The sequence below is a fragment of the Poecilia mexicana genome, unplaced genomic scaffold (assembly GCF_051168715.1).
Source record: "Poecilia mexicana isolate PSO_F unplaced genomic scaffold, ASM5116871v1 scaffold_17, whole genome shotgun sequence".
Taxonomy (NCBI): domain Eukaryota; kingdom Metazoa; phylum Chordata; class Actinopteri; order Cyprinodontiformes; family Poeciliidae; genus Poecilia; species Poecilia mexicana.
In genome coordinates this window covers 29,613,517-29,621,951 of record NW_028263386.1, presented here as the reverse complement: position 1 = coordinate 29,621,951, position 8,435 = coordinate 29,613,517, and the positions used below count along the sequence as shown (strand labels likewise).

Below are 8,435 nucleotides of genomic sequence, written 5' to 3'. Positions count from 1 at the left end.
AACTAAAGCAATAGCCTGTAGTGCTCTTCCTGTCGAACATCATTGGCCCAGTTGGCATCAGAGTATCCTATCAGCTCTAGTTTAGTGTCACACTTGTTATAACACAACTCATAGTTCTTAGTCCCTTCTAAGTATCTGTACACATGCTTTAAAGCTGTCATACGTTTTTCTCTGGGATGAATGCGCATATGAAACTCGGGGGTTCGGTACCTCAAAAAAGGTTAAGAACCACTGATTTAACCTGAAAACCTTCGGGTTGATCCATGTATATTTCATGGTCACTGGGTGCATGCAAGTATGCGGCTTTAACGTCCATCTGGTTCAGTATAAGGTCATGTTGTACAGCTAGTTGCATCAACACACGTAGTGAAGTCAAGTTTGCAGTTGGGGAGAATGTCTGAATAGTCAAGTCCTTCTACCTGACTGTATCCCTTTGCTACATAGCTTTATACGTCTCATACCCACCTTCCCCCCACTGTCTGCCTACCCTCTAGTAATGGTACAAGTGAGAAGGTGTTGTTCTCTTTAAATTAAATAATTTCATCTTTCATTGCCTTTTTCCACATATTAGATTTTGGCGATGCCAAAGCCTCTTTATAGGTCTGAGGCAGCCCAACTGTAGCTCTGTAACAGTAGTCAATGGTTATGTTACTGCTCTGCATTGTGCACTCATAGTCCTCCAAGTTTAGGTTTCTTTCTGACTCTACCTGTAGTACGTGGAGTCTGTGCACCAGTAGTTGGATCTGTGTCCATTTCTGTGTTTTTCTCAAAGTCTGCGACCGCCTATCCTGTTTCTTCAGTAAATGGTCGACTACTATGACTAGGTGTAATTACCCACTATGTAGTGGTCCTCAGGTTGGTCCCAGTCAGTCTGTGTATGCCTCTCAGTCACATTCTTTTCAATGAAGTGGACCTTGTTTGTCTCTGAAAAATAAACCAAATAAGCAGGTGAATGACGATCAAAACCAACAAAAATTCCCGTTTTGCCTTTTAGGATCAAGCTTCTTTTTGTTTTGTTCATACACCATACATTTGGAACCAAACTTTTTCATTTTTGACAGATCTGGCCTCTTTCCAGTGAAATGAAATAAGGTGTTTCCACTGTTCTCTTACAGTAACACCTGTTCCTTATGACTGTAGCTGTCCTGGCTGCATAGGGCCATAGCTCTTTGGGAAAACCTGACTCAATCAGCATGCATCGGACCATTTCAAATAATGTGCGCCAATTTCTCTCTGCAGTCCCATTTTGATGGGGAGAGTAGGGCGCTGACCTCTCATGCTTAATAGCATTGTCCCTCAACAATGACTGGTACTCCTCTGACAAATTCTGTCCCGTTGTCAGATCTCAGGCGTTTAACTTTACCGTAAGGCGCTGTGTCTGCCAAGAACTGCTTAGTTGCCTCAACTGCCTTGTTTTTGTTCCTAAGAAAGTACACATAGGTGGCACCAGAAAAGTCATCAGTGAAAGTGATGACTTCGAATGACTCTGGTGAAATAGGTCCACCCAGGTCTGTATGTACTAGCTCTAATGGCTCTTTGGCCCTCACATCACTTTGTCTATTTCTGCTTTGTGAAAATTTACCCTCTAGACAAATTTCACATTGGTTGGGTCTGGAAGTTTTGTCTTTGATTTTCATACCATTTACAACTGTTTCAAGTTTTACAATATCATCATAGTTGCAATGACCCATTATTTCATGCCTTGTTTTTAGATCCAAAGATACATTACAGGAGTCCTCACCATTTACATTTTTCTCTGTGACAATGTCCAAGTAGTACAATCTGTCTTTTACCTTCATTTTACATGTTGTGCCATCAGGAAAGATCATTTTGTTGTTATTCTTCTCAAAGTTGAATCTTGCTCCTTTTGACGTTGCTGCATCCACCGATAGGACGTTTTGTGGGTATCCTGGAATCAGGAGTGCATTCATGAGTTTTACACTCAACTTTTCCCTCACAGTCAGTCATCTTGATCTGCGCATCTCCTTTCCTCAGGACACTGCCGGTGATTCGTGTTCCATCTGCCAGCTGCATGATGTGGTTCTTGGGCTGGAAAGTCTCATCAAATCTGATGAAAGCACTTTCGTCAGTCATGATGTGGGCAGAGGCACCGCTGTCCACAAGTAGACCTTGCTGCTGTGTGCTGTGGGGTTGCCATTCACTCAACCGAAGCACAAGCGTCTCTTCAACGGTGGTTTCATGCCTGTCCTTAACACATACAGTTCCTTGTACAGTGTCTGTAATGGCAGCCACCTTGTTATTGTTTTGTGCGTTGGTCCCCCTGCGCTGAGTTTTCTTCTCCTTGTTTCTGCAGTCTTTTGCTTTATGCCCCATTTTCTCACAAATAAAGCATTCTCCGTTGAAATATTTCTTCTCTTTAAACTTAGGTTTCGACAATCTGTAATTTGCAGTCATTACTTTGTCTGTTCGGGGCCTGCTACGGTAGCACAGTGTGCATTCAAAGCTCCTCAGCCTCGCCTTGAACTCGTTGAAAGTTAGCGTTTCTTTTGTCTGAGTGACATGCACAGAAAATGGGTTGTATTCATCCGTGAGACCTTTTAACACCATCGCCGTCAGAAGTGCATCACTAAGGGTCTCTTTAGCTCTGTTTAAAGCGGCCACTATCTTTTCAACACACGCTAGATAGTCTGCTAAAGCTTCCCCTTCACCCACCTGCACATTGGTTAGCTCTGAGTATAGCCTGACAATGGACCTTACCAAGCTCCGCCCAGAAACGCCCCTAAAATCCCACGTGGCTGCATGGCTCACAAACAAAGCCTCGGAGCTTAGTTTCTATGTAAACATGGCATCTTTCACTTCAACTGACTCTCTACAAAGTATTTCTGAGTCGATTAGTGTAGCATTTCTGCCGGATTTTCACAAAATATCAGCCATGACAATGGACAGGGGAACCAACAAGTTCATATCATCTTTTTTGGACGACATCAAGGTGTTTGAGCCACGGGATGCCTCCAACATTGTGCGCGTTGCAGCAAAATGCTACCGGACGATGAGGAAAACAGCAGATCCTCACACCCTCAGCATAAATATAGCTGTGGACAAGATCACTGATGCCTGTTGTTCTTGCAAGGCTGGGTAAGTCGGGCATTCATGGTTTTGAGGGTTACTTTTGAAATCAGTGATTTCTGTTGTTGGCAAATATTTGAGTGTGCCTAGGCCTGGTGCACTGTACTCGGTGCTAGCGTGGCTAACACGATTACAATTTAGTAAAAAGCCTTTTCAGGTAAAATAAAATCTTTAATGTATGTCAGATACGGTACACATTGCATATTGATCTGTTCAGATAACGTAAGACTGTGTAACAGACAGGCTTCAAGGTGTAGAAGTTGTATCGGTACTGCCATTATGCTGTACTTAGCTAAAAGGTTTTCATAATGGATGTGTTAATTATTGGCTTTCTTTTTTTCATTCACTAAACACAAAGAAAGCAAAGTAATAATACTTACACCGGCAAACACTCCTTTGTTCTTATTGTTCCTACAACGGTTGAGCTGCAAATGTGATTGTGCACAAGCTTTGATCCAAGCAAGGCATTCCGTATCAGATTTTGGAAATCTGTGAATTTTAGTTCCACAAATACTATCAGGATACCTGACATCGCCTGTACAGATTCCCCACTGACAGTGGGGAACCATTCTTTTTCGAGTCCTGAAGCAAAAACTTTCTGCCGGTCTGCTAGTCCACAATGTACATTAGCATGTGTTTACTACTGTGGCTTGTGTTTGTGAGACTGTCACGCACGTGGTAGCTGCGCTGTGACGCGAAATGGGCATTAGCCAATGAAACGCGGCCCCTGTGGTAAGGTCCATTCGCGGCTTTTCTTCGGACTCAAAATGGCGTCTCAATATTTCTAGGCTTTTCTTGCCATCATCTGGCGCTTCGTAGAGGATTAACGTTAGCGTCTTGTCACCCAAACAACCACACAGTTCTGCATATGCCAATTCGTTTTTCCTACCGATCTCCGTAGCTTCTTGTACATCAGCGCCCGTCGTTAGCTCACTTCCAAGGATAGCTTCTTTGAGACCGATGGTTTTTAAGTACGCTAAAAACCTTGCTTCCCAGATGTGGTAGCGGGCTTCGTCTCCGTCAAACCGTGGCGGCAATCCCCTTCCGTGCACTGCCATACTCGGAGCTTGCCTGGGACCATAACCTGTTGGTACTTCTACAGCGGATCTCCTATTATTTCCACGGGAGTCTCTGGACTCTTCATCATCATCTGTACCTCGTGAATACATCTTTGCAGAACTATTAACTTACTTATGAAAATATATAGGAGACAGGAGCCACGCTACCTTGCTCTGTGGCCGAACACAGAGAACGAAAAAGAAGCAAGGAGGCTCCGCTATGAGAGGCCCCATAGGCCAAAACCTACAAACCCTCTCACATTCGCTATCAAACCCTCTTACACGTACTATCGACAGAGTTTGATTGCAACGGAAGTTATCTTAAAATTTCAGTTTCTGATTGGACCCCTGGCAGGCTTTTCAAAATAAAAGCGGACCTCCGGTTTATGTTTGATTCATGTTTCTCTCCTGCGGCTTTAAAAATGTAAAACTTTGTGTTAATTGATTTGCTAAATGTTAGAGCCATAAATAGGAAATATTTAAATTATTTGTAAGATGGTTTGTTTGTATTTTATAAAATTTAGTTAGGACGATTGATATTTGTTTAGGCATTTTTATTGTGCAATTTAGTTTTATTTTGAAAGGTCTAGGGAATGAAACAGATATTGGATCTATTGCCATAACACTAAAGGAAATCATGTATCTGAAAATAAATTAAAACATTTTATGTTGGCAAAAAATTCTGTAAACCACATATGTGCTACCTCAATCAAAATTGCTGACATTTGACATTTAACAAATCTTTCAGATTACATAAACAATACCTTACCAGGTACTTTTCTGACTTCAGGATGACACAGGGACACCTATAAGACCAATTTTAACTGAGGTTGCACATATGTGCTTTACAGGATTTTTTGCCCACACAATATTTTTTTTTCAGATACATAATGTCGTTTTGCAAATTAAACCCCTCTATGGCATGGCGTTGCCCTCAGGCAACAAACCACATTTCTGTACTTCACATTGCTCTGTAATTTTATTTTGGGGGGAATTATTTAAAATACCTCCAGACATATTTTTGTCCAAATAAAAGAGGTATTGAGGTTCATGTGACCTTTTACTTAGAAGAGGAGCAGTCCTTTTTATGAAGCAGAGGTGCATGCTACACCTTGCCTCCTACTTGTAAGTTATGCATCACTTTTCTTCATGTTTAAATTTGGGTCACTCTAACTAAAAATATTTTAATATCTGTAAGTATGTAAAGAAGCATTATAGATCATTTCAAGACAATTTTTTAAAATAATTTATATGTCAAATCTGTGTTTTTTTGTTTGTTGCCTCAGGGCAACATTGTGCATTTAGGGCCCTTTTGCTCAGACAACATTATTCTAATGTGATGATATTCAATTGATTACAAAATAATTATCACAGCCATTTTTTTTACTTTATTATTGACTAACAGCAACAGGTGATGGATGCAAGATCATTTCATGGACAAAATGTGCATGGTTCATAAGCTGGGGTCATTCCCAATGAAAACATGAGGATCCATTGTACAACCATTATTTCATTGTTTGTTTATCCTCAAAACTAACTTCAGTCCCAAAGGGTGAAGAGCTGGTCATCAATGAACAAATGGCCCCATTCCAAGGCAGGCAAAGACTGAAGCAATACCTGCTGAACCCAAATATACGGGTCTGCAGGGTACTTCATATGGCTGGTGCAGATGGTGTTCCATACAACTTGAAAATCAATACAGGGCCAAATCTACCAGATATGGGAGCTGGTGGAAATGTTGTCATTTGCTTGGCTCAAATTCTACCAAAAAATCAGAACTACAAACTCTTAAAAAAAAGAACCTGCAGCCCTAAGTCCTGTCACTGATATGAATCTGGTCGCTACAACCCATAGATAATCAGGTAAACAGACGGTGATTCCCAGGTACGCCAATAATCAAGTGCCAAAAATGTGATACACACTTTTTTTCACATCAGCAAGCAATTCTTTCCTGATGTTTAACATATAATAGGGAAAAAGACTGATTTCAACATCCTTAGTGATTCTAACTCTGCCAAACATACAAATGCTCGTTTTAGCAATTTGCGCAAATGTACCATTCATCAGTGAAAGTTAGTTGTTTATTTTATATTTGGTGAGTTGGAACCATATCTGATTTATTTTTGTCAAAAAAGGTTTTTTTTATGAATATAGTTTTTGTTTGATTTGTATTTCATTTCTTATAATCACTGTAGAAAACTTGCCGTTTTAGACCCCTTGTAGCGCAATGTTGCCCTGAGGCAACAAACCCAAATCCAGTTCCGGGAGGTGTCGGGGTCCAATTTTATGATTGATATGTAATTAGGGACCAACAAGCTCCCAAAGAATGCAGGAAAATACATTATGTATCTAATATATATATATATATATATATATATATATATATATATATATATATATATATATATATATATATATATGTATATTGTGTGGGCAAAAAATCCTGTAAAGCACATATGTGCAACCTCAGTTAAAATTGGTCTTATAGGTGTCCCTGTGTCATCCTGAAGTCAGAAAAGTACCTGGTAAGGTATTGTTTATGTAATCTGAAAGATTTGTTAAATGTCAAATGTCAGCAATTTTGATTGAGGTAGCACATATGTGGTTTACAGAATTTTTTGCCAACATAATATGTTTTAATTTATTTTCAGATACATGATTTCCTTTAGTGTTATGGCAATAGATCCAATATCTGTTTCATTCCCTAGACCTTTCAAAATAAAACTAAATTGCACAATAAAAATGCCTAAACAAATATCAATCGTCCTAACTAAATTTTATAAAATACAAACAAACCATCTTACAAATAATTTAAATATTTCCTATTTATGGCTCTAACATTTAGCAAATCAATTAACACAAAGTTTTACATTTTTAAAGCCGCAGGAGAGAAACATGAATCAAACATAAACCGGAGGTCCGCTTTTATTTTGAAAAGCCTGCCAGGGGTCCAATCAGAAACTGAAATTTTAAGATAACTTCCGTTGCAATCAAACTCTGTCAGAGAGTTTGATAGTACGTGCAAGAGGGTTTGACTGCGAATGTGAGAGGGTTTGATAGTACGTGTAAGAGAGTTTGTAGTTGTTGGGCTATGGGGCCTCTCATACTCTCTGCCTCCTCCCTGTTCTGCATAATTACTCCGCTCAGTCAGAAACAGCCAATCAGAGCTAGCAGTAATCAGCTAGCCGCCATGCTATCGGGAAGTTTTCATTCAATAACTCAGGATTGTTTATTGTAATGGATCCTGTTTTTGCCTTTGAATGTTAAGTTTTATACTTGGAATTTTTTGGCAATGTTGAGAGGTTTTATTTTGGCTCTTCAGAGCCTTCATATGTTTTCAGTCTGTTAAAGAGTATCACCGATAGCAGTACAATTTGCACAATGCATGTTTAGTTTAGTTTTTTTCTTGGAAAAAGTTATTAAAAACCAATTTTTGTCTAAATTAAGCTGAATTAATGGTTCCCTTTTCCACATAATGTAACCGGTAGTGCTAATGATTAAAAAAATAATAATTATGTGATCGGTATCGGTGATCAGCCTCATGGGTGATCGGAATCGGAATCGGCAGGAAAAAACCTGATCGGCACATCTCTAATATATATGCACACACACAGAGAGAGAGAGATGAATGAATACATGGGTTGGCCTGTTGCTGCGATACGTCACAGGGTCCGCCATAATGAATGTGGCCTGTCTGCCAGTAAGCCAATACAAGTAAATGGAGGAAATTTCACAAAGTGCCATTCTACAAAGTATATTAAGTTAATACCTGTCATTGGCACATTCTCTCACACACAGTAATTTATTTGGTAATCAAAGAAAGCAGGAAAGACAGCGATCTAACTTTTGATTGATTATTTAATTGTTTTGGGGAATTTCTTAATAAAGAGCACAATGCCTTTATTTAATAGTTTTTATGTTGACATTGATGAACAGACACACACTTTTACAGTGTTTTATTCAAGAATATATTTTAGAGTTGTGCCCATTCAATTGGCCACCGATCATAATCAACCGATTTTCATGAAAAATGTATGACCGGTGATCGCCGATCACAGTCTCTTGTTGCCGATCACCAAAACCGATCACATTGATCTCACTTCGCAGCCTGCTTGTGCAACTGATCTCCTCTTTTCTTCACACTGCGCAAACACGCTTACATTGGCAACGTAAATCCACATTGCTTAGGATTTACATTGCACCAAATCCTAAGCAATGTGGTGTGGAACTTGAACGCTCAGAGTGAAAGGGGAAATTTACCTCAGGGGTGAAGCACGCCAAAATGCATCA

General features: G+C 39.7%; 1 pseudogene; it reads right to left on the bottom strand.

The window, feature by feature from the left end:
* Positions 1-820: 820 nt before the first annotated feature.
* On the bottom strand, positions 821-2,694 carry LOC148154866 (uncharacterized; annotated as a pseudogene).
* Between the last annotated feature and the right edge of the window lie 5,741 nt (positions 2,695-8,435).